This window comes from Apus apus, chromosome 3, assembly GCF_020740795.1.
Source record: "Apus apus isolate bApuApu2 chromosome 3, bApuApu2.pri.cur, whole genome shotgun sequence".
Taxonomy (NCBI): Eukaryota; Metazoa; Chordata; class Aves; order Apodiformes; family Apodidae; genus Apus; species Apus apus.
Window position 1 is genome coordinate 67128533 of NC_067284.1, and position 21979 is coordinate 67150511.

At 42.6% G+C, this 21979-nt stretch overlaps 2 long non-coding RNA genes across 2 annotated transcripts in view; both read left to right on the forward strand.

Annotated features, from left to right (window-relative positions):
• Positions 1-2514, forward strand: part of LOC127383224 (uncharacterized) — a 31347-nt gene extending 28833 nt beyond the window's left edge. Inside the window, exon 3 of the long non-coding RNA XR_007889133.1 lies at positions 2440-2514. This is a non-coding gene — a long non-coding RNA (uncharacterized LOC127383224). The remainder of the gene's footprint in view (positions 1-2439) is intronic.
• A 125-nt stretch (positions 2515-2639) lies between these two features.
• LOC127383223 (uncharacterized) lies at positions 2640-9193 on the forward strand. The gene is made up of 3 exons (XR_007889132.1): positions 2640-2714; positions 5774-5970; positions 9123-9193. It is a non-coding gene; the product is annotated as an uncharacterized LOC127383223 (long non-coding RNA).
• Positions 9194-21979: the final 12786 nt, after the last annotated feature.

Sequence of the window (21979 nt, forward strand, 5' to 3'; positions counted from 1 at the left end):
CATTTCACAAATAAAAAATAATGAACAAGGGAGGTGGCTTATTGTGACAAATAAAAGGAGAAAAAGGCACAAAATGTATAGAGTATGTAAAGACCCTGAGCCAGCTTCCATCTTAGTGAAACTGGTGTAAATGTAGAATAATTCAGCCAAAATGATGCAAATTAATGCTTTTTTTTTCATCATTTTCTCTCACATCAGGATCTGGTCTCGTATCGTAATTGCCAGCGACTTAGCTAAGATTGGGACCTGCAATGCCTTGAAGTGCAAATTACACATTTTTCTCTTTCCCATGCTGATATAAATTCCCAGTGAGAAAGTTTTGAGCATGATCCCCTCCTTTTTTACAATAAACAAATAAATAAAGACTGCCTGGCACACATAACCTACGCTTATTTCAACTGTCTTCTTTGCAATGTGTGTCTGGTGACATCAGGTGCCACTGACACACCCTCCAAGATGCTGACACTTTATGTTAGAAGAACACAGTATGCAAGTGAATCTGCGCCCATATTCCCACATTTAGACGGGAAAATTCCCAAACAGACATGTGGTAGTATCATTTGAATGGCATAGATTCTTAAATACATTTGTCACTTTGTACACTTGCCAGCTCTTCTTTGAAGATATAAACCACCAAAACACTCCAAATTTTACCCATCATGACTCCGTCAACATGTAGCACTGTTTAGCATGTTATTTTAGTTAAATTGCACTATTGTTGTCCATCTATTATGACATAAACTAGGATTGGTGCCCTTGCATTAAAATGAAATAGAAACTGTAAGAAAGAGTTGGGAAAAAGAAAACATTGAGAAAGTCGTGCCATCTCTTCGGCAGCGAAGGAATGTGAGGAGGAATATTAGAGAGGCAAGAAGCAAAAAAGTATCAGGCACCCCTAGTTTCAGCTTTAAAATGGATCACTCATTAGTGATCCAATTAGTGAGGGGTTGTATGCTGGGCATGGTTCAGTACCACCTTTGTGGACTGTGCGTAGAGAGGGATGAGACCCCTCTGGATGGCTCCCCTTGTCATTTTTTATTCACCTCCCCCACTGATATGATCCAGACCTGACTTGTAGTAAGAATACACTAGACATGGCTATTTCTGGAGTCTGTCAACACCACTGCAAGGTTAGTGTGAGCAGTTTGAGGGTTGGGGACAGAGGTAACCCAGCTTACATGCAGCTTACTGAGTTGTGATTGCTTTTTGGAGATAGTCCATGTAATTTAGTACACAGAAGTGGTCTCAAGGAAATGATTGCCTGTTCAGTCCTAAGAAGACTGGTAGTAAGAAAAGGAGTCTGGCACTTTTTAGTTGCAACTAGCTGAGGTTAAAGACCTTCTATTATAGCTGTTATATAGGACCCTGTGCATAGCGGGTGGGAGGTCTCAGCAAAGGAGAGAAAAAAAAAATCATCACTGTCTTTGGCACAAATTGGCCTGCTTACCAGGGAGGATCAACACTGCACTGGTCTAGAGAGAGTTCCTCTTTCAGTGTTAGGACCGATGCACTCCAGAGCTGTGTATTCAGAGGTCAGATCTTTTAGAGAAATGAGTGAAGTGTGCTGCAGAGGGACAGGAGTTCCATGGTATAAACCAGAAGAGAGTTACCCCAGACAATTTCTGATGTTTTTCACCAGTGGAGATATGATCTATATAGTACATAAATTGAGCATTTTTTCTTCCAAAGGTGATCAGACATGACCTTCCCGGTCTAAAAGTTTTAATGAAACAGCAGTGCTTTTAAGCATAATTTATTACCTAGCAGTTTTGTGTGATGAGCCACCCAGTTCCTGGGAACCCTTCAGGGAAGAACATTTCTGAAGGCCTCAGACTCACTGTGCCACTAATACAGAAGTGACCTGTGCCAGGGCAGGGTGTCCATGGCTCTGGAATGCATTGGACTTGCTGTTCATGTGCAAGTCAAGTGCATGGTGTGTTGCATTAGCTCAGACCCAGGATGAAGCAGCCCTGTCACTTCTGGAGTCATCGTGTTGGCCCGTCTCATTCAGACAGATTTTTCCCAAGCACCAAATTCAAGTCAGTGAAGACCTAATTGGAAAATATTCAAAAACTATTCTAGGTACAGCAGTGTGAGGATAAATTTATGGGTGATTTATTTGCACTTAAGAAACCTACTCTTCTCACTTAATCTCTACAGGGGAATTTCTCTCTGCCTGACTACATGGTGGGACTGGGATAAGCCCACCAAGTGTTTGGTAGACAAATCTGTGGCTCTAGCTCTGTAGCAGAGCAAGAGAGAAAAAGGGAGGAAAAGTGAGAGGGGACCAGAGGGAGGGAGGTTCTCATGCACAGGGTGTTCATGCAAATTAACATATATAGGAAAATCAGAATGGGCTGCAACTGTAAGACCAAATGAACATATACTGAAGAGAAGGGGTGATACCATATGATATGAAACAATGTATTTCTTTGGCAGCAGACGTTGGACACACTTCCAAGGCACAGAGATGATTGGAATAGTTTTTGCCACAAGGAAAAGATCATGCCAAGCACCAAGATACTCAGGTGGTGTAACTATGTCCTCCCTGCATCTCTCTCACTGCTGTTTCATTACCTCTGTGCTGCAAAGCAGGAAAATTAAGAACTGGTGCTGGTGAGTTAAGCCTTTTTTTTCCACAGAGTCCCTGTCATGACTACATGAGGAGGTGGAATGTCCGTGTGGAGGCTGCATGTGACCCTCCTTTTTGTAAGGTATGATTGAGGATAGCAGGAGACAGACCTGACTGTCACTAATGAAGATTACTGTGAGTGCTCATTGCTCCTAATCTGGCAATACGCTCACATAAATGCTAAGCAATGCCTTGATCCAGTACCTGATGGGGGCCTACAGGAAAGCTGGGGAGGGACTTTTAACCAGAGTGTGTAGTGATAGGATGAGGGGTAATGGTTTTAAACTGGAAGAGGGTGGATTTAAGTCAGACGTTCGGAAGAAACTCTTTACTATTAGTGTAGTGAGACACTGGAACAGGTTGCCCATGGAGGTTGTGGAAGCCCTGTCCCTGGAGGTGTTCAAGGCCAGGCTGGATGGGGCTTTGTGCAACCTGGTCTAGTGGGAGGTGTCCCTGCCCATGTAGGGGGGTTGGAACTAGGTAATCTTCTAGGTCCCTTATAATACAAATCATTCTGTGATTCTGTGATTCTTTGATTTGATTCTGACCTGTACTGGCTTCCCTGGTGCTACTGCTGTGAGTTGTATTGATGCTTGGGATGAAACAGTTCCCACATCACTCTTTCCACACACCTAGTCTGAAACAGGCAAAGGTGCAGGCAATATGTGGGAGAAAAGGAAGGAAGAGAGAATACTGGAGTGGCAGTGGATTATTAAAGAACCAGGCTATTCCATCTCCTCTGAGGCATGACATCTGTCAGAAGATAGCGTAGTTTTAGGAGATAAATGTAGACACTATAACAGTATATCTTGTTGGTTTAAGGGCACGGAAATCTAGGCACTAACACAATTAATAATATTTTTCAACAAAAGGGATTTCCCACATTTATGTTGCTCAGAAATAGCTTTCCATAAATTTAATGTGAGTACTTGGCTAATGGAGCAGCTATGAAATGCCAATAAAAATATGTTTGTGATACCTGCAATATACACCTAAAGGACCAGAGAATATTTATATTCCAGAATGACTCTTCAGATACCCATAAAAATCAGATGTTACAGAGACTCTGTCAAGGCTGAGAGCTTCAAACCTTAACTTGATGTAAAACTTGCATTGTAAAATTTCTTATTGTGAAAAATCAGGATTTCACACTAGCAGCATGGTTGAAGTGAGTGCTGACCGACCAGGTGGAGCCAGTATGCCTGGGATGCTTTTGCTTTTTCAAACACGTGGAAATCCTTTCCTTGTGGATTGGTCTGGGGGTTTTGGCAGTGAGAGCCCAAGTCCCTCTGGCTCCCAGAGGGAGAAGGGTGCAGCCCTTCTTTATATGCACGAGGAAGTGCAAAGTGTTGCCATGCACTCAAGAAAATATCTTTAAATAGTATTCCTTCTAGGACACCATTTTTTATCTCCCCAGGCAGTGGGGCTTCATTTGAGGGTCCAGGGGCAAATGAGTGCAACTTGTTTAGGGATTGCCAAGCGGAGAAGCTGCACTGGCTTCTACATTGGGATTATATTTTTACCCTTTTTCCTGCTCCCTCCAAGTCTCTCTTCTATAAATGAAAAGAAACTAAGCTCTTCCGGGGGTCCTGCCTAGGATAACCAGCCCCGACCACTTCACTTTAAGAGAATGATTGGGAATGTTTCCTACAGATGCTGTCTGAGCGCACAGAAATGCCAGAGTGATAGACACAGCTTAAATCCCTAGACTGCCAGACAGATAATGATGGTCTGTCCCAAAACCTGCCTATCCCTTGTATCACCATGTCAAACTGAAGCAGAAACCTTTCACACGTCATCACTTCTGTTAGCTTAAGTCCTGATCCTTGCACCTTTACTCATGGTTAGTAATGCCTTACTGCACATGTAGTGCTAGTAACTTCTCCAGGGCAGGTCTTGGAAGAAGAAGCTATTTAAACCTGTGATTGGAATCTAAGTGTCAAAGCTGCAACAATTCCTCAGGTACATTTAAGACAGCACTATGTTGTATTTTTAATAAATTTAGGAGTCAAATTCAGTAAAAGAAAATTGTACTTTTTACTTAGCTGTCTGTTTCTATGGTTATTAGTACTTTGAGGGATCGGATAAATAAATATGAAAGTTCTAATGGCAATTTTATTGCCCTCACCAAAGAATCCTGTTAGGGCTGGAAGGCATGTTTTAAATCCAGAACAGAGAGTTGTAATTGTGCTGCCTTATGTACATAGCCCAGGCCACTCATTTTGCACCCACCATTTCACTTAATGGTATCATTTCACTTACAGGGACATTTCTGAACATTTGAAAGCATCCCTACACAAAATGTTTTGCCAAGTGAGGTTTTTTGGACCTTATTTGGAAAGCCCCCAGAGACCTTGCTTTCAGGTCTCTTCTGAGTTCAGAAAAAATTTCTGATGAAAGCTAAATCAGTTAACACCAAATTGGGTTGATAGGGGTATCCTTGTCTTCTCAGCTAACGGTATGAAACCAGATAAAGGGGTTGATTTGACAGCTGAATAGATTTCCAAAGAGAGGTCATTTTCTCCCATGACCAAATAATATGATAGAGATATGCAAGGGTATGCGTGTGCCTTTCAACAGCAGGCAGAATCCAAGAGCTTACTTATCTCTAAATGTCTTCTCTGGTGTCTGAAGTAAAGAATGCAGAGTTTCTGAAAAATCAGGTAGCAGATACTTTTTCTGTTTTGCCTTGAGTGACCAACCGCACCAGGAGATCTTGGGTTCTCATTAGTGCTGTGTGGTTTCATTGGGAATAGAAGCACTTCAGCTTCCAGAAAGTCTTCAGCACCATGAAAGATCAAGCCTTTACAGTTTAACAGTGTAATCTTCATGGTGCCTTCACACATACTCCTCAGATTTTATTTATTCCACCATTGTTGAAACATCTTGATGCACTATTGTTCTTCAGGAGTTGTCATTGTCTTTATGGAAGTCTGTGGGGGAAAGAAATTGGATGGTAGATCTCTTAGGGCTCCTTTTTGGCTCTTTTGCACTACTCGATGTGGAGAAAAGTCTTTAGTTCTTCTAGACAATTAGTTTGTTTTCGAAGGACCTGATGACTTCACTATTTATTTACTATTTCAGTTTTATAGCAGTGTTGTCATCCTCTCACGCTTTTTTTTTTTTTTTTTTTTTTTTCAGCAGCTGCAAATATGGAAGAAGTGTTCTTGGACTGTATTTCCATGGAGATCTCCTTTTTCTTTTGATTTTGTTTTCTCCTGTTCCTCATGTCATTTTTGGCAGATAAGAAGTTTTTGCACTTTAGACATCACCTAATCAGCAGTGTTGCTTTAGGTCTGGATGTGGAGGCTGTGACCTACCAAGGTTGAACTTTTTAGGTACCTCAGTCTTTTTAAATAAACTGAATAGACTAACATTCACTGGATGAGATGGACTTGAAAAGTAGTTGATATATTGGGATATATTGGGATATAAGGTTATTTAGCTCTAAATTGGTACTGGTAGCAACAGATAGCTATTTCCATCTGATGGTTGTTACTGGAGTGTGTGAAACAAGTTTGTGGTTTCCATTCAGTTCTTAGCAAAAAGCAGCACCACTGCATTCAGGATCACTTTTTTTATTCCCTCACACTATTTCAGCAAAAAGATAGATCAGAATTATTCTGACCCAGCTTCTGGTAGTCAGTGAACATTCTGCCATCAGTTTCAGTGGCTCTGGATCATGCTTGAGTAGACAAGGAGCCTGAACTTCCCAAGAGCCAGGGAGGAACCTCTAGGGTCAGGGACAGCATGTGCCACAAAACATTGCACCGCTCCCATCTGCATTCTGGGTAACAACCTCAGTGGTTTTTAGTCTGGCTCTGGCACTCGTTTTAAACATGTTAATAGATGCTGGAAGTGCATTTTTCTAGTGGGTTACTCAAAGTTTAAAAAGTTCTGGATATCTGGAGACCCAAACATAACAAGGGAGTCCTTTCTCCTGGAGACACATTTTAACACTCATAAGCAGCAAAACAACTCCAGAATTACACACATAAAAAACAGGAAGGTAGAACGGGAAGCATAACCTTCTGATTAATGAACTGTATCTTCTTTAAAATTATGTCACTTCTGATGCTTTACTTTGAAACTGAAGGCAGTGTTTTAACACAGCTTGCATAATCTCTCCATGTGTTTTTATGCTGTGCCATTACAGGACTCTGCTGTGACGGCTAACTCCTCTAGTTGAAATTGTTGACCTGCACGCTTTCTAAATAATACCTCATTTCTTCTACTAGGATTAATCAGGAACTTTTCTGCACACTATAAAGTTTTGCTACATCCCTATACCTTTTTCTGAAATTTACTTCTTAACTTACATTACCACCACTGACAGTGTGCAAATTATTAAATAACTAATACAAGGCTGACATAATCAGCATTATTGCATTCAACTATATTACCAAATAACATACAAAAGAGCTGAAACAAACTGGAATGACAGAAGTAGGTAAATGACACCCAGAACTAAGTAGGTGACAAGTGGAAGCAGGTTCTCTCTCTCAGTGGGTGGCTGTGTGATTTTGAACAAGTGTTTAGCATGATTATATTGCTGTTTTCTGTGGTGCACATGAAGCTGGTGTGTTGTTGTCCAGCATCTAGGAGAGGAATTGGGACCTTGTCCCTGCAGGCAGAGCCCTGTTCCACAATGAATTTTACTTTCATTGTGACATTTTGAAGGTACTACATGGTAATGACACATTGCTCCAGTAATTTTTGCACAATGTCTCTATGAGCTCTCCCCATCTGTCATGACAGCATTAGTCTTGGCATCTCTGATGAAAGAATCCAAATTAAAAGGGAGAACAAAAAGTCAATTTCTAATGGGTTCCAAATACCCATATCTTACAAGCGCGAATTAAAAATTGCTCTCATCTTGCAGCTTTCCAGCCATATCACATGGATAAAAACCTCAAAACTATTTAAAATTAAAAATCCTGTTAGAAGTAAAATAATATTCAGCTGTTTAAACTAACCTGTTGATAGGCTATCAGCTGTCATTTGCTTTGCATATCATTTGAATTAATAAAAAGTAAACCATAAGCATCATGATTTACAGTAATATAAAAGCTATTACAAAGGACCTTCATCATAAGCTTCTTTGTCATAAATCTATTGTATCTTACTTTCAATCACTAAATACTGTTTAAAACATTTCCTAGTACAACACTGGCTGATACAATATACGAATTGTATATGTATATTGTAGGGACATGACTTTGAGTCTTTAGAGAAATTGGAAGATTGTTATTGAATAAATAGCATTTTAAAAAGTATTTTCACTGATGTTCTTCATCTTTTCTTGAGGCTACACACACAGACAGACACACACACCCCCGCTCAGGTTTACCTGCAGCTACTGAAGTACCTTTATGCCTTCTGCTTTATTTTAAATTAACCTTCGTCCGACAGCATCTAGTTACTCAAATACACCAATTTGTTTGCTCCTGTGAAAATTTTCCTGGACTTTATATTGACATCAGTTTCATATCTCCTCTTAAAGATTGTTTCTCCTTCTCCCCAGTTTGCTTCTTTTGGGAGTTAATAATGCCACGAAGAGCTGGGCTTGCTGTATACCTAATGATAATTCCTTTGGGTTTCCTCACCCATAGTATATGAATAGTTTCCCTGCCTCTTGTGTATCCTGTCTGGTCATGGCAGTGTCAAGATTGGTTGCAGGAGATACAATTTGGCCCTTGCAGCACTCCTCAGGTGCCCACTGACAGGGGTGCAAGGAGAGACCTGGGGAGTGCCCAGGCACTACAACATCCCCAAGACATCCCCAAAGCACAGGGCATGCCTGTGTGCCCACACCAGAGCTGCTAACACATGTCACAGTTGACCATCTGGCACTGACCATAGTGCCACGCTCTCACATTGCAGTCAGCAATTCATCCCCACAGCATCCCTAGTGTGCAGGTGACCACCCAAGCCCATCACCTCAACTGCAGCCAATGAAGATGAGGTCTGTCCTTCCCCAGCAATTTTCTCCTTGAACTGATCCTGGGCAGAATAGCTCCTCTAATGCCACTTGAGAAGCAGAAGTAGCATTCTGTTTGATCCTCTCCACATGTTGCCTAATGTCTGGCAAACAAGGGCGGTAGCAGTTCCCAAGAGGGCAATGGAACATCAGCTACAGGCAGAGGAGTCAAAGGAAGGATTGGCTGCATTCCTGGGCTTAGATATAACTCTGAGTTCCTAAAAGGGATGGGGCTGTGGAGCATGACATAGCTTACAGCCTGTGGTTCACCTGTGACAATGGGAGCCCATGAGCAAGCAATCCCTGCCACAGGTCTGCTCCACAGGTTTGACACCACAAGTCAGAGGACAGTGCACCTCATCTCCTTGCTCCGGAAGGACTGATAGTCTTATCCCGTGCTTTCTCCATTGCATGAATAAAGATTGAAAGCAAGGATAACAGGGGTAGGAGGGCAAGAGAGTTGAGTGGTATGCCACCACTGTGTTCTAACTGCAGTGTCTCTTCCAACAGGAGGCGGAGGACTAGTAGTGCCAGAGCTCCCATTGCAGGAGGCAAGAAGCAAGAGCAGCCAGCATGAGGGGAAGTACTCTAAGCACCCAGCCCATAATGCCCTGGGAGAGGACACCCCCATTCTAAGCACTTGAGAGCCCCACAAACTGCCCAGCTGAGGAGCTCTCTGGGCCTGGTATGTACAGACTATACATACATACATGGGCCTATGATGGCAACTTACATAGCCCAAGTATTGACTGTCAGCACCCATAACCAGAGGTACAGGCTATATCTAACACGAGAGTGGTTAAAGATGGAAAGCAGAGATGCCTGGCAGAGAAGGGCAGCAGGATTACTTAAGACCATGGGACTACTTTTTCCCTTGTGTGCTTTTAAAAATGGTTACAATGTACACTTTTAACAAGAAGATATGGTCCAAGACCTGGAAATGAGGCTAAGAAACTTGCTAGGCCTCACTCTTGTTCAATGTATTTCTACAAGTGTTCCTTCAATGATGCTCTTGGCTTTTGACGTGCCTTCAAGACCAGGTTACAACCTGGCCTGTATTTTTTGTTTTTAATATTTCTTTGGGTTTTCTGCATCATGGCTCACAGAGGACCTTTAGGTATCTTTAAGTTAAATGGACTGAGCTTGACTTCAGACAGCAACAAGAAAAGAGGGATGTCTTCTCAGCACTCTGTAACAAAGCTGTGTTGTGTGTGTACTGGTCCCAGTGACAAACCCTGGCCCACATATAGATAAATTATCTTGCTTTTCACCTCCCAGTGAGTTGCTTACTACAACCTGAGTGAGATCAATGGGACCACAGGAAAAAGTTCTACATTTGAGAACCCTTAAGTGTGAGCAAAGGTTGGACTAGATGTCTTCCTGAGTTCTTCCCCACCTTGCATCATCCTATGATCCTGTCTATGTGTCATGGTACCATGGACCAATACAAGTTTGGCTCCATCAAACTGAAGAAAACTGTCCAAATCCTTTGGGATGTTTTTTAGGTCTGACAATGGAGGTGCAGCTGCTCCAGCACTAGCACTGCTTCATAGTTATGTTGGTGGTCTTTTGCATTCCAAAATTAGCAGTGACTAGTTGATCATTCACTGCTCAAGGTCAATGTGATTTCTCTTGCAGGAACTCATAACATAAGCCCACGGCCACTGAAACATAAAGGACATAGTTTTGGTCTCTAGTTTATCTGTGCACTTAGTGCACCAGGTAGTGGCTTAACTCCTGTATCACAGAATATCAGAATCACAGAGTAGTCTTGGTTGGAAAGGACCTCTGAGATCATCAAGTCCAACCATGTAATACTTCAGAATTATTTTTGTAGAGTTAAGTGGGATTGTGGTGTGACAGTGGCTACAGTACAGGTAGTAGGTAGTACTGTAGGTAATGTAGGTACACAGATGTACCTACAGTACCTACAGTATAGTGGCGGTTGACACTGAGGAGCACCTCACTGTCTTGCCAGTGAAGCAGTGCGTTTGATCCCCCTTGATTTGATGCTCCCCAAAGCCTCCTGCTTCTTTTCTTGTCTGTCCTCACAAGTCAGAGCATGTCACGTCACAGAACTGATATAGCTGGGTATGCTACTTCAGGGTTTCAGCAGATCCTGTATTTGGAGTAGTTTGAGAAGTGTCTAGTGGCTTTGTCACATGATTTCTCTGCAGTGTGCGACCAGCCGGCAAAGAGCCGTGAGCTCACATGTTTAGATGGCTTAGTGTGTGCATGCAGATAACGTGAATATCTGCTTGGCAGTGTTTTCCAGCAACTGAACATTCCTGACGCTGCCTCTTTTCATCCTTCTGCTCCCCCTTCCTTAACAGCAGAATCAGCAGCTGTAACAACACATGGAGGACACTTGGCAGCTGCAAGACACAGATGCTGAGCTCTGTAATAAACTTCTCCTGTAGAAGAATATGAATGCTTTTCCTGGCTGCTTAAAAGTCCTTATTGCTCTCTGACTCACTTGCTCAACAAGCAGTTACAGTGTGCTGATGGCTGTTGGTAATCACTCTTGGGCTTACAAGGACCAATCTAATTGACCTGCTTAGTCCTTTAGGATACTGCCACAGCCCAGTTTGAACAATTTGTAAGTGAATTGCAAGCTTTTGTGGTGGATATTTAAGAATAAAGTATTGTGCAATGTTTTTAGTGGGCCATTGTTTTTCTATCTAGTGATAGGCAATAGGCCTGGTTTTGATCACAAGTCACAACAGTGCAAACCAGAAATAACTTCACTGTTGTTAAAGGGGTATAAGCTGTTAGAAAACAAATGTGAGTGAGGTCAGGGGCTAAGGAGAGCTCTAAAAGAAGTCTGCATTGCCTGGTAAGGAAATGGCATATCTTTAATGTCTCAGAAACTGGTGTTTTTTGGAATTGGCCTGTGATAAGGATATGGATAAGGTACTCATGGCAGCAGGCTAGTGGCAGGAGGGCTCATTTCAGAAGAGACATGCAGAACTGTGTTTTAAGGGGGCATTTGAATTTGCAGAGATCGGCCAACTTGGAAGGTTGTCCTGGAGTCTAAAGAGTGCTGGGAAAGAAACCAGAAATAGACGCTTGTGGAGATAAAGGCAGGAACTGGGCAGCAGGTCTGGAACACGGCCAAGACAGAAAGGAGGGATGCTAGAAAGAGATGGTTGGAGATGCAAGCAAGAGCTCTAAACACAAGGACCCAGAGCTGTATACCATGAGGGGAAGTGTTGAAAGAAAAGGAGCAAAGAATGGGATGGTCAGTGATGGAGGGAATGACCATTTGGGGCAAAGTTAATTCCATTTCTGTCTAAGGAAAACTTAATTCATAACAGTAGTGAAGATATGGCACCAGTGGGAGTGGGAAGTGAAGCACAGGCACTACAAAGGCTGCAGGGTGAGTTGGACAGAACAGACTTTGTATGCCATGAAACAGAGCTAAAGAGGGGCCACCTCAAGCATATGGACACAGGTACGGAAGTGTTGAGAGGACAGGATGGTAGGGCAGGCTCTTTCACTTTTTCTGGGAAAAGAGTGTGACTGGGGGGATCTCTGGAGTACCTTTACGTTACGACATGCAGCATAGCTAACAAACAGGAGGAACTGGAGCTGCACATGCAGTTGCAGGACTGCAGCCTCATTGGGGTGACAGCAGTGCGGTGGGATACCTCACACAACTGGAGTGCTGCCTTGGAAGGATCCAGGCCCTGTAGGAAGGAAAGACTGCCATGGCAAGGACAGTGAGTTGCTCTTTATGTGAGAGAGCAGTGGGGATGCATTTTAGCTCTGCCTAGGCGTGGCTGATGAACCAGCTTAGAATTTATGGGACGGAATTAACAGGTACAACATTGTGATGGGTAACTGCTGCAGACCACATAATCAACATGTGGTTTGTCTGAAGGTGAGGCCTTCTTCAGACAACTGTAAGAAACCTGGCATTTGCAGTCTCTGGTCCTCCTGGGAGACTTGACCACTGTGATATCTACCAGATGGGCAACAGAGCAGGAGACAAGCAATCCAGGAGGTTTCTGAAGTTCATTAATGATGACTTCCTGACTCAGGTGATTGAGGAGCTGATGAGGGCAGGCATTCTACTGGACTTCATACTTAAAAACAAGGAAGAACTGGTCAGGTAGGTGAAGGCTGAAGCAGCCTTGGCTGCAGTGACCTTAAGATGGTAGAGATGAGGATCCTGAGGCAAGAGACCAACAGCAAAAGGTGGGATTAAAACCCTGGGCTTCAGGAAAACCAAATTTGGCCTGTTCAGGGACTAGCTTTGAAAAATCATGTGGGATGCAGCTCTGGAGAGAAGAGGGGTCCAGGAGACTTGATTGATATTCAAGGCTCACCTGTCCAAAAAGATTCTATTCTGATGTGCAGGAAATCAAACAATGGTGCTGCAAAGCCTGCCAGACTGAACTCCTGATAAAACTCAAACATGGAAAGGAAGCATACAAGAGGTGGAAGCAGAAACAGGGATACAGAGAGACTGTGCAAGAATTGAGGGTTTGGGGTTAAGAAAGCCAAAGGCCATCTGCAGTTCAATTTAGTGAGGGATCCGAAGAGTAAAAAGCAATGTTTCAGTTCCAGGTTCTCCAGTACACGGGAGATATAAACATTTTGGAACTAGTCCAGCAAACAGCCAAGATGGCAATAAAGGGACTGGAGTATATCATGCAGAGGAGAGGCTGAAAGAGAGCTGGTACATGCAGCCTGGACAAGGTGGGAGAGATTGTATTGATGTGTAGAAATACCCAGTGATGAGGAATAGAGGAAATGGAGACAGATTCTTCTCCATGGTGCTCAGTGAGAGGACAAGAAGTAATGGACACATATTGAAATGCAACAAATTTCACTCAAACACAATAAAAAAACTTGTTTACTGTGAGGTTTGTGAAACACTGGCACAGGCTGCATCAAAAGAAGCATGACCAGCAGATTGAGAGAGGTGCTTCTGCCCCTCTACTCTGCTCTTTTGAGACCTCACCTGGAGCACTGTGTGCATCTCTGAAGGCCTCAACACAAGAAGGACGTGGTGCTGTTGGAGCAGGTCCAGAGGAGGGCCACAAAAATATCAGAGGGCTGGGACACCTCTCCTATGAAGACAGGCTAAGAGAGTTGGGATTGTTCAGCGTCGAGAGGAGAAGACTGGGGAGACCTTATGGCACCCTCCCGGTACCTGAAGGGGTTACAGGAAAGCTGAGGAGGGACTGTTTACAAGAGTCTGTAGTGATAGGATGAGGGGAAATTGGTCTGAAACTAGAGCAGGGTAGATTTAGATTAGATATTAGGAAGGAGTTCTTTACTATTAGGATGGTGAAACACTGGAACAGGTTGCCCAGATCAGTGGTGGAAGCCCCATGACTGGAGACATTCAAGGTCAGGTTTGACAGGGCTCTGAGCAACCTGTTCTAGTTGACAATGACCTTGCTCACTGCAAGGGGGTTGAACTAGGTGACCTTTAGTGGTCCTTTCCAACCCAACTCATTCTATGATTCTGTAGGTTGCCTACCAAGGTTTTGGAGGGTCTGTAGATATATTCAAAACTCAACTGAAAATGGTCCTGTGCAACCTGCTCTAACTAACAGTACTTTGAGCAGGGCATTGGACTGGAACATCTCAAGAGGTCTCTTCCCGCCACAGCAATTCTGCAATGCTGTGAACGAATACTAAAATGCAGCTCAAGCTAGTGGCAGCTGATGTGAAATAGTTCTTAAAGGGCACATCTCCATAGAAGGTGAGATGCACCTCCCTGGCAGGGGAAAGGGATGTAAAGTGGACAAGGGCACCAGCACAGAATAGGCGGATGCTGCATCTCAGCCAGCGCTAGTGTCACCTTGGCAAGAAGCTACCACCTAATCTATGCCTGAGGAGAAGACTCCTGTTTCCACTTCAGTTAGTCCTGTCTCCTTCCTAAGACTGACATTCACATAAACATTTTTTAACTGCAAAAGGACAGCTCTATTTCTAGTTTGCACAGGAGATGTTTTCCTGTGACCTTTTTGCGTCCTTGTATTCTAGCATTTTAAGACAAACAGCAGTCCCAAGCTTCAGTTGGAGGAGGAAAAGGAAGGTACCATCAAGCACAAATGTTCGTTAAGTCACTTTTCCTCTCATTGTCCAGTATATCTAGGATGATTTTTAACCTTAGAAACAATTGCATCTCTGATCCCCTTGTACTTGATATCATTAACTAGTTTTGGACATCAGTATTTAAATATTCCTTCTCAAACTATGAGTCTTGTTTCTCTTGATATACATTGGAAACTGATCTTCTCTGACAGCTGCTTAGTAAGTGTTTTGGTAAACAGCTATCAACATTGAATTTTATTTTATATAACAATTGGTATACCATAGTTTTATGATATCATAGGATTCTGGATCTAAATACACAACCTCTTAAATTAATATATTACAAAAAAAGTCTAGCATTACTCAAAACAAACCACAGATTAGGAACAAGAAAATACTAACCTTCAAATAATAGGACTTAAATACTTGTTTTCATGCTGCTTTGCTTTATTGAAAACATGTGAAGTATTTATTTTTAATTCATGTTATCTCATTATTGCAGGTTTCCTTTACAACATAGCTCATTTCAAGTGTTAAAAAAAGCTTAGTGATTTTTATCTGAGTTTTAGATTTTCCAGTAGTGATCACTTACACATGTAGTGCTAGTTAGAACTGGTGCAGCAATCTATTTTTGTTTTTTCTTTCATACACTGCTAGCCTAGGAGGCAAAATGTATTGTGACAATTGTTGCCGAGATGCAAAGATAAATGTGAGAAGGATACAAGGACTATTGAAGCTAAAATATTGTGCTAGGAAGGTGAAGGTGACCATTGAGAACTTCTTACTCCTACTAACATAATGAGTGATAGCTTTCCAAGAACTTCCAATATTTTACTAAGTAGGCTCTGATTTGACAAATACAATTTGAGGCACATTTTTCTGCATGTGAGTACTCCCACTGCAATACCAATGCCACTCACCAGCATTAAGATAAATACAGGAACAGGATCAAGGCTACAGGTGGGGAAAGTTTGGAAATCCAGAGGATTTACTTACCAAAATCAGATGCTGCAGATGTCCTACCTTTAACTGTTACCATAATGCATGCTGAGAGCAGTGATATCACTGTTCTTTCACCTGCTAGTCCTGGGGATCATGTCTAAGCTGATGGGTCCAGGTGATGGCAGGGTGGTGGGTCATAGTCCTTCCTTGTTCAGGACGTCCTGGCTCTCCACTCCTTCTGGACACTCAAGACTTACAGTCCTTTTCTGCAGAGACCTGGGTACAGCCTGGGAGGGTACCAAGACCTGGAGGAATTTTCTGGGTCCTTCAGCTTAGATGTAGCCCTAGAATCCCCCCTATCAGTCAGTTTGCGTTGCATGAGTAAAAAGTGGTGAGTGGTCCATGCACAAAGAAAATCAGTTTAACCCTCTGTGGATTTCAAGTATAATGAGCTTTGTGTTCTCATCTTTATTGCCTGTGATCACATCGAAAAGTAAATAAATAAATGAAAATGAAAGGTTAGCAGTTTTTCAGCTGTGAGAAGAATAACAGGAGGGTGATAGTAACTGAACATGAGTAAAGGGAAACTGCAAAGGAAGTAATGAAAAGGGCTGGTGGTATATACAGTGAGACAGGTCTGAGGAAGGGATGTTGGGTGATGAGACACCATAATGAAGGGAAGCTGTTTCATCCCTTGTAGCTACTGGGTCAGTAGCAGCTGCACCTGCAGCATCCCTGGGCTCTTTGTGCGCTGGCCAAAGCAGTGGCTGATGGTGTCTGCTGCTGTGTGAACACGAGCTGCCCTTCTCCTGCATATCACTGCATGAGTCAAACATCTGGACTCCAGAGATACCTTATTAGTGCTAAACAACCTTGATTCAATTATACTACAAGATGCACACAAGATGGTATCTTTTATACAGTCCTGCACTGTGAAAGGCTTATAGGAAGTATGTGTGATGAGCACAGAAACTCATATATTCCTCAGTTGGCCCATAATAGTGCATAAAGGGGTGGAAGTTGAAGAGTTTGTATAGCCTGATTCCAGGGATAAGTTGAATAAGTCCATGTTTTTAAGATTCTCAGTTCGATTTGCTCTACAAGCACAATGTCTATGTAGAAAAAATAAAAATAATAATAAAAAAAAGGGCATGATTTTCGGGACTGGAGTTGAGTGTAAGCACTTGGCTACATGGCCAGAGCTACTCAGTTTTACATCTGTCGCCTCTGCTGGTTTAAAACTCACTTTTCTTTCCTGACTTTAGAAAATGGATCAGCACAAACACCAGCAGTAAGGATTTTTCAAAGAGTGGGGGTGCGAAGTGCACTGCCTGGGCCAAATTCCACACCAGATAATTCCATTGAGCAGACGGTTTCAATTGGGCATCGTTATCTTCACTTCCTGTCTCATACTGCAGAGCCGTGCTACTGAGCAGCTGCTGATTTCCTCCTCTCCAGGCCTGGCTCCATGTCACGGTGGGGCTGCAACGTCTCCTCCCTGATTTTTGCTTCACTCACAGGAGTTGTATGGAAAGGAAGCAAATGATGGAAACTGCTTTGAATTCCTCTGTAGAAATTTATGTCTTCTAGTGTGATTATTTTTTTGCTATTATGGAGCAAAGCTGTATTTTAAAAACTTTTCTGTTGCTTCTGCAGAGCTGTCACCCATTTCCATGGATACATGAGTGGTAATAAGGTAGCCAGAAGCTGTCAATTCCAGACACTCACCGGCTGCCCAGTGAGCAGAGAAAAGCTGCTGAAGTCATTAGTATTTTACACTTGAAAATAACACAGTAGTTTGAACTTTCCTGGTACCGTTCATTCAGGAATCTCCGGGTCTGGTAAATGAGCCACTACTATAAAACTGTTAATTAGGCCTCATAATGGCTTGGTGAGTGTGTTAGGAGGACATGGAGGCTGGGAACACTGAAGTAACGTGTCTAAGGCCACCCCACGAGTTAGTTGCATGGACAGAAAGGCATTCAGTTCACCCACTCTGGCTTCCAGCTCCCTGGGTTTATCCCTGAATGTTTTAGGTGCAGACCACCTGCAGATCAGGTTATGAAAACATACCCATCCTCATCTGCTTAATGACAGAGCATCAGTCTCTTTTTTTCCCCAGAAAATCAAAGACATATTTGATTTGGTGAGTTTCTGCATCAGCAAGTGCCATCAGATAATTCCTTCAGGATATGGCATATGCTAACTGTTCATTGAATGGGTTTCCCTGTCCATCATGTTGAATTCCTCAGTCATGTTCTTGCTAGTTCTTAAATATAAGACTTCTGCCACTACGACAGGGAGATTATTCCACAAAGATGAGAGATCATGTGTCATTGTTATCTCTGATCACGGAGTTATTTTTGTGGATATTTCCAACATAAAATATCTCCTAGTTGTGTTTCAAGGAACAAAACTACGGAGTAAAATAGAGGAAGGCTTTATTTTTAAAACATAATGTCATCACCGCATGTTCTGGTTTTGCATGTTCTATTTTTCAGTATAGTTGCCCTATTTTTCAGCTTTTAACTTCTACTCTGCAAGGTTACACACATTAAATGATTATTCTTTCAATCTTTTATTCTTACATAATCCACTGAAATAAACAGATATTTGCATGTTAAACAACTGTTCAGAGTAAATTAGGTAGGTGGAACTGGGCCTATCATGATTTATCTTCTGTGAATCTTTATTTTCTGATCTTGAAAGATGCCACAGGTGAGTGATTATGTGTGTATATGGAAAGATTTAGAGAGCTTTGATAATATGCATTGCTCAAGTCATCCTAACTTCCTTTCTCTTATATATATATATATATATTTATTTTTTTTTTACCAGCAATTTACCATCAATGCATACAGAGTTCTTCAAATTCTCTCATAACTTTTATTAACCAAAAGTCAATTCCTGCAAACACTGTGGGGACTTTGTAAATAACTTTTACCCACAGCCCACCTAGGTTCGGTGGTATTTTTTGTGTGAGTAAAGATTACAGACCCAGGCCCAGCAAAATATAATGGCATAACCCAAGTATTCCCAGTCCCTCTACATTGTCTCCTTTGACTCATTCACATGTGTAGTCAATAGAATTGGTCCTAGCACAGATGTTAATGGTACCCTACCATTAACCTCTTTCCCTACTCAGAGGAAGCTCTTTATTATGAGACTTTGTTTTCTATTACTTAACCCATTTCTAATCCTTAACAAAGACTTCCCCGTGTTTATTTCCCTTACTAGTCTTTTATAAGGGACCTTATAAAAAGCATGCTGAAAATTCAAGTTAGTATTTTGCAGATCACCTGTATCTACTGGTTTATTTACTTCTTCCAAAACCAAAATGTTGTGCTTTCCAACATGATTAAATAGCTTGTGGAAGGCAGAAAAAAAATCCACAAAACAGATGCATTTTGACAGCTACTGTAGTGGTTTAGCAGAACTGTGCTTGGATTTGCACTGTCTGTGCTTAAGAACTCTATTTCCTGGCATCTTCAAGTCAACCACTAGTTCGAGGTGGAAGTGATAAGTCTGCAGCATCTCAAGTGTGCTGGTGTTAGCTCTTGGGAAGTCAAGAGGAAGGAAATAACAGTCCATAAAGTTTTGATTGCTTGGAAAAGAAGAGATGTTTGTTGAAAGTATTTGCAAGGCCAGCTGCAAAGAGTTCAAGAGTGAGCAGAAGTAGTCCTGCATTGGCTGCTCATTCACTTCAGCTATTAATTGACAGCATTTCATACTGGAGATTGAGCAGAGGAAGACTATTTTTCTCAGGTCTCTTATGGGGGCTATCTTGTATAATGCACTTTTTAGTTAGTGGAGGGTTCACTTTAAAGATGGATAGAACAGCAGGATCCAGGATGGTGTGGCAGGGAAGGCTTTGGCAAAAATAGTGGCACTGAAGAAGTAGAATAAATGTGCCACGCTCTATTCCTCCCCCAATTTTAAAATATCAGCATTTTGCTAGCAATGGGCCATATGCTCCCAGGGCTTGCAAGCCAAAAAGTACAGCAACTTACTACAAAACCGCTCTCCAAATTCTACACAGAAGCCAAAACCTCCTACTTGGTATGCTGCCGTCATGCCAACTTGCAGAACAGAGATTGGGCCTGAGCAAGGAGATCTGCAAAAGAATGGCAGGTTACACACATGCACTCATGAATAGAGAAACAGGCTGTGGCTGACTGGGACTGGAGTCAGGACACTTGTCCTGCAGACCCAGCTTGAGGAGATAAAGCAGGGTAAACTGCCACTGATAGCAAGCATAAATTTCCAGGCCAGAATACTCCCCCGCACACACACAGAGGGAAGGCAGTGATGTCTCCTTGGGTTGGTCCTGCAGGGCTTTTTGTGCAGAGGAAGGAGAAGTGTGGACTGCAATGCTGGGCCCATCCAGTTCGTTCTCTGGGACACGCATGGCTCTTCAGCATGGACACCATGGCAGGGTGGCTGCAGCACCTCAAGCCCTGTCCTTTGGATGGAAACCATCCTGCATGCTTGTGGTGTTCAGAAATAGTTAATACTGAAACCAGGTTCCTGAAGATTACTTGTGCTGCCCAGAGATGTACAGGTGCTCTTCACCTGCCCCTCATAGGATTTTCTGTTAGTTGGAAGCAGTGAAGGAGAGGTCTGTGTGGCAAAGCAAGGCAAGAGTTTGTCCCATCAGTGTAAATTTGCTGTCAGCACAAGTCTACATTTCACTGTGGCAAGACTAATAATCTAGATATGTGCAAGTACTGGGGAGTGCCACACACAGATGATGGACTTGCTGGGTGCTCAGACCTCTCAGGTCTGTCCATTTCCATGTTGCCTGACCCTTTGCTAGAAGGCTTTCCTGCTCAAGACAGAAGATGTGGATAGTGCTTTGTATTTCTCCAGGAATAATCCCTGCAACATTTTAGCCATTGGCTAGCTCAGAGCTCTCCCCTTCTCTGGCTGGTACAATACATACTCTCTGGCAGATGTTTAAAGCAGTACAGATACTCAGCTTTTCTGGGCTTAATATGATAAAATAGAGTTAAAAAATGCCTGGTTGAAGACCTATACTCGCCACTATAGGCAGAGTGAATTGGGGTAATAAAATCATAGGATAGGATGTATGGAGTGGAGCATATGCTGTCTGTCCACCAGGAGCAAGCCAACTGCTGCTGGGAGGATGGGGCTACGAATGGCCTCCGGACCAAACACTTGCTTGATTTGCATGCCTGCATGGCTGCTGGTGGATCCAGCTGCTCCTTCCCCTGGCTGCCTTACACAGTCCCAGGGATGCTCCTGCCTAGGCACAGAGGGGCAGAGCAGCTCCTCAGGGACCTGAAAGCAGGCAAGAGAAAAGAACCTGGTCTGGGAAAAGCATGTTTTCTGGCCTCACAGCTGTGTACCAAAACACTGTAGGTAAGTCTGAGACATAGCAAGCTGCTACTTGAATGAGAAGTTTCTGAGAAGTAGCTTATGCCCGGTGCTTCAGAGTGCAGTTTTCCACTTTCAGTAGGTGGTAGTTTCTACCTCTGTTATCACCCCTTTGAGGCTGGCCAAAGGTAGTTGTTGGGAGAAGTGATGAAGTCCATTTCCTTGAGTAGGAGTTACATTTGAGCTTCTGCTGAATACTGCTTTGCACCCTGAATGTCTCATTTTCAACAAGGCAGTCACTTCTCCGCACCCAAGGCAGCAACCTGTGCTGTGCTGTCCTGAGGGGACAGCAAATATCAGTTACCATGAATTTATGGGACTGAGATCTAATTATGTTCTTGTTATCAAATCTTAGAGTAAAAGGCAAGATGTACTATTTTAAGCGTGTAATGTTGACAAGAATAACAATAGTTTTCTTCAGAATACCTTTTTTTTATGTTGGTTTGAAGTAAACCTTTAAGAGAAATGAGAATATGTATGGAATTTTATCATCCTAAAATTTATAGTAGTCCATTTTCTGTAACAAGTGATCAACAGTCTTGTGCAAGACTACATGAAACAGGACTGCTCTTTTTTTTATTTTTTGGGAGATGGCCATCATTACGTTAGGCCAGAGCTATGAGTCAGGGCTGCTGTTTCCTATCCTGAAGTGAGGGATCTCTCTCAGGAAGGTCTGTGTTGTGCTAGAGATCAGAGCAGGTGATAATGGTCTCATCTGGCTTTGAAATTTATGAGAAAGAGATAGAACATGTAATGGAGTAATTATTTTGCTTTAGTCCATTCTTCACGTTGCAGCACTCGGAGACGTGAAAGCCGTGTGGTGACCAGATGGAAAGAACCAGGACAGGGAAGAGCAGCAGGACAACTTCCCCATTACAAGAAGATCCTGAATAGCAGCAAAAAAAAAAATGCTGGGAAAATATGTAAGTAATTTTGTCCATACAGATGCTTTTAGAAAGAAGTATAGGTTATGA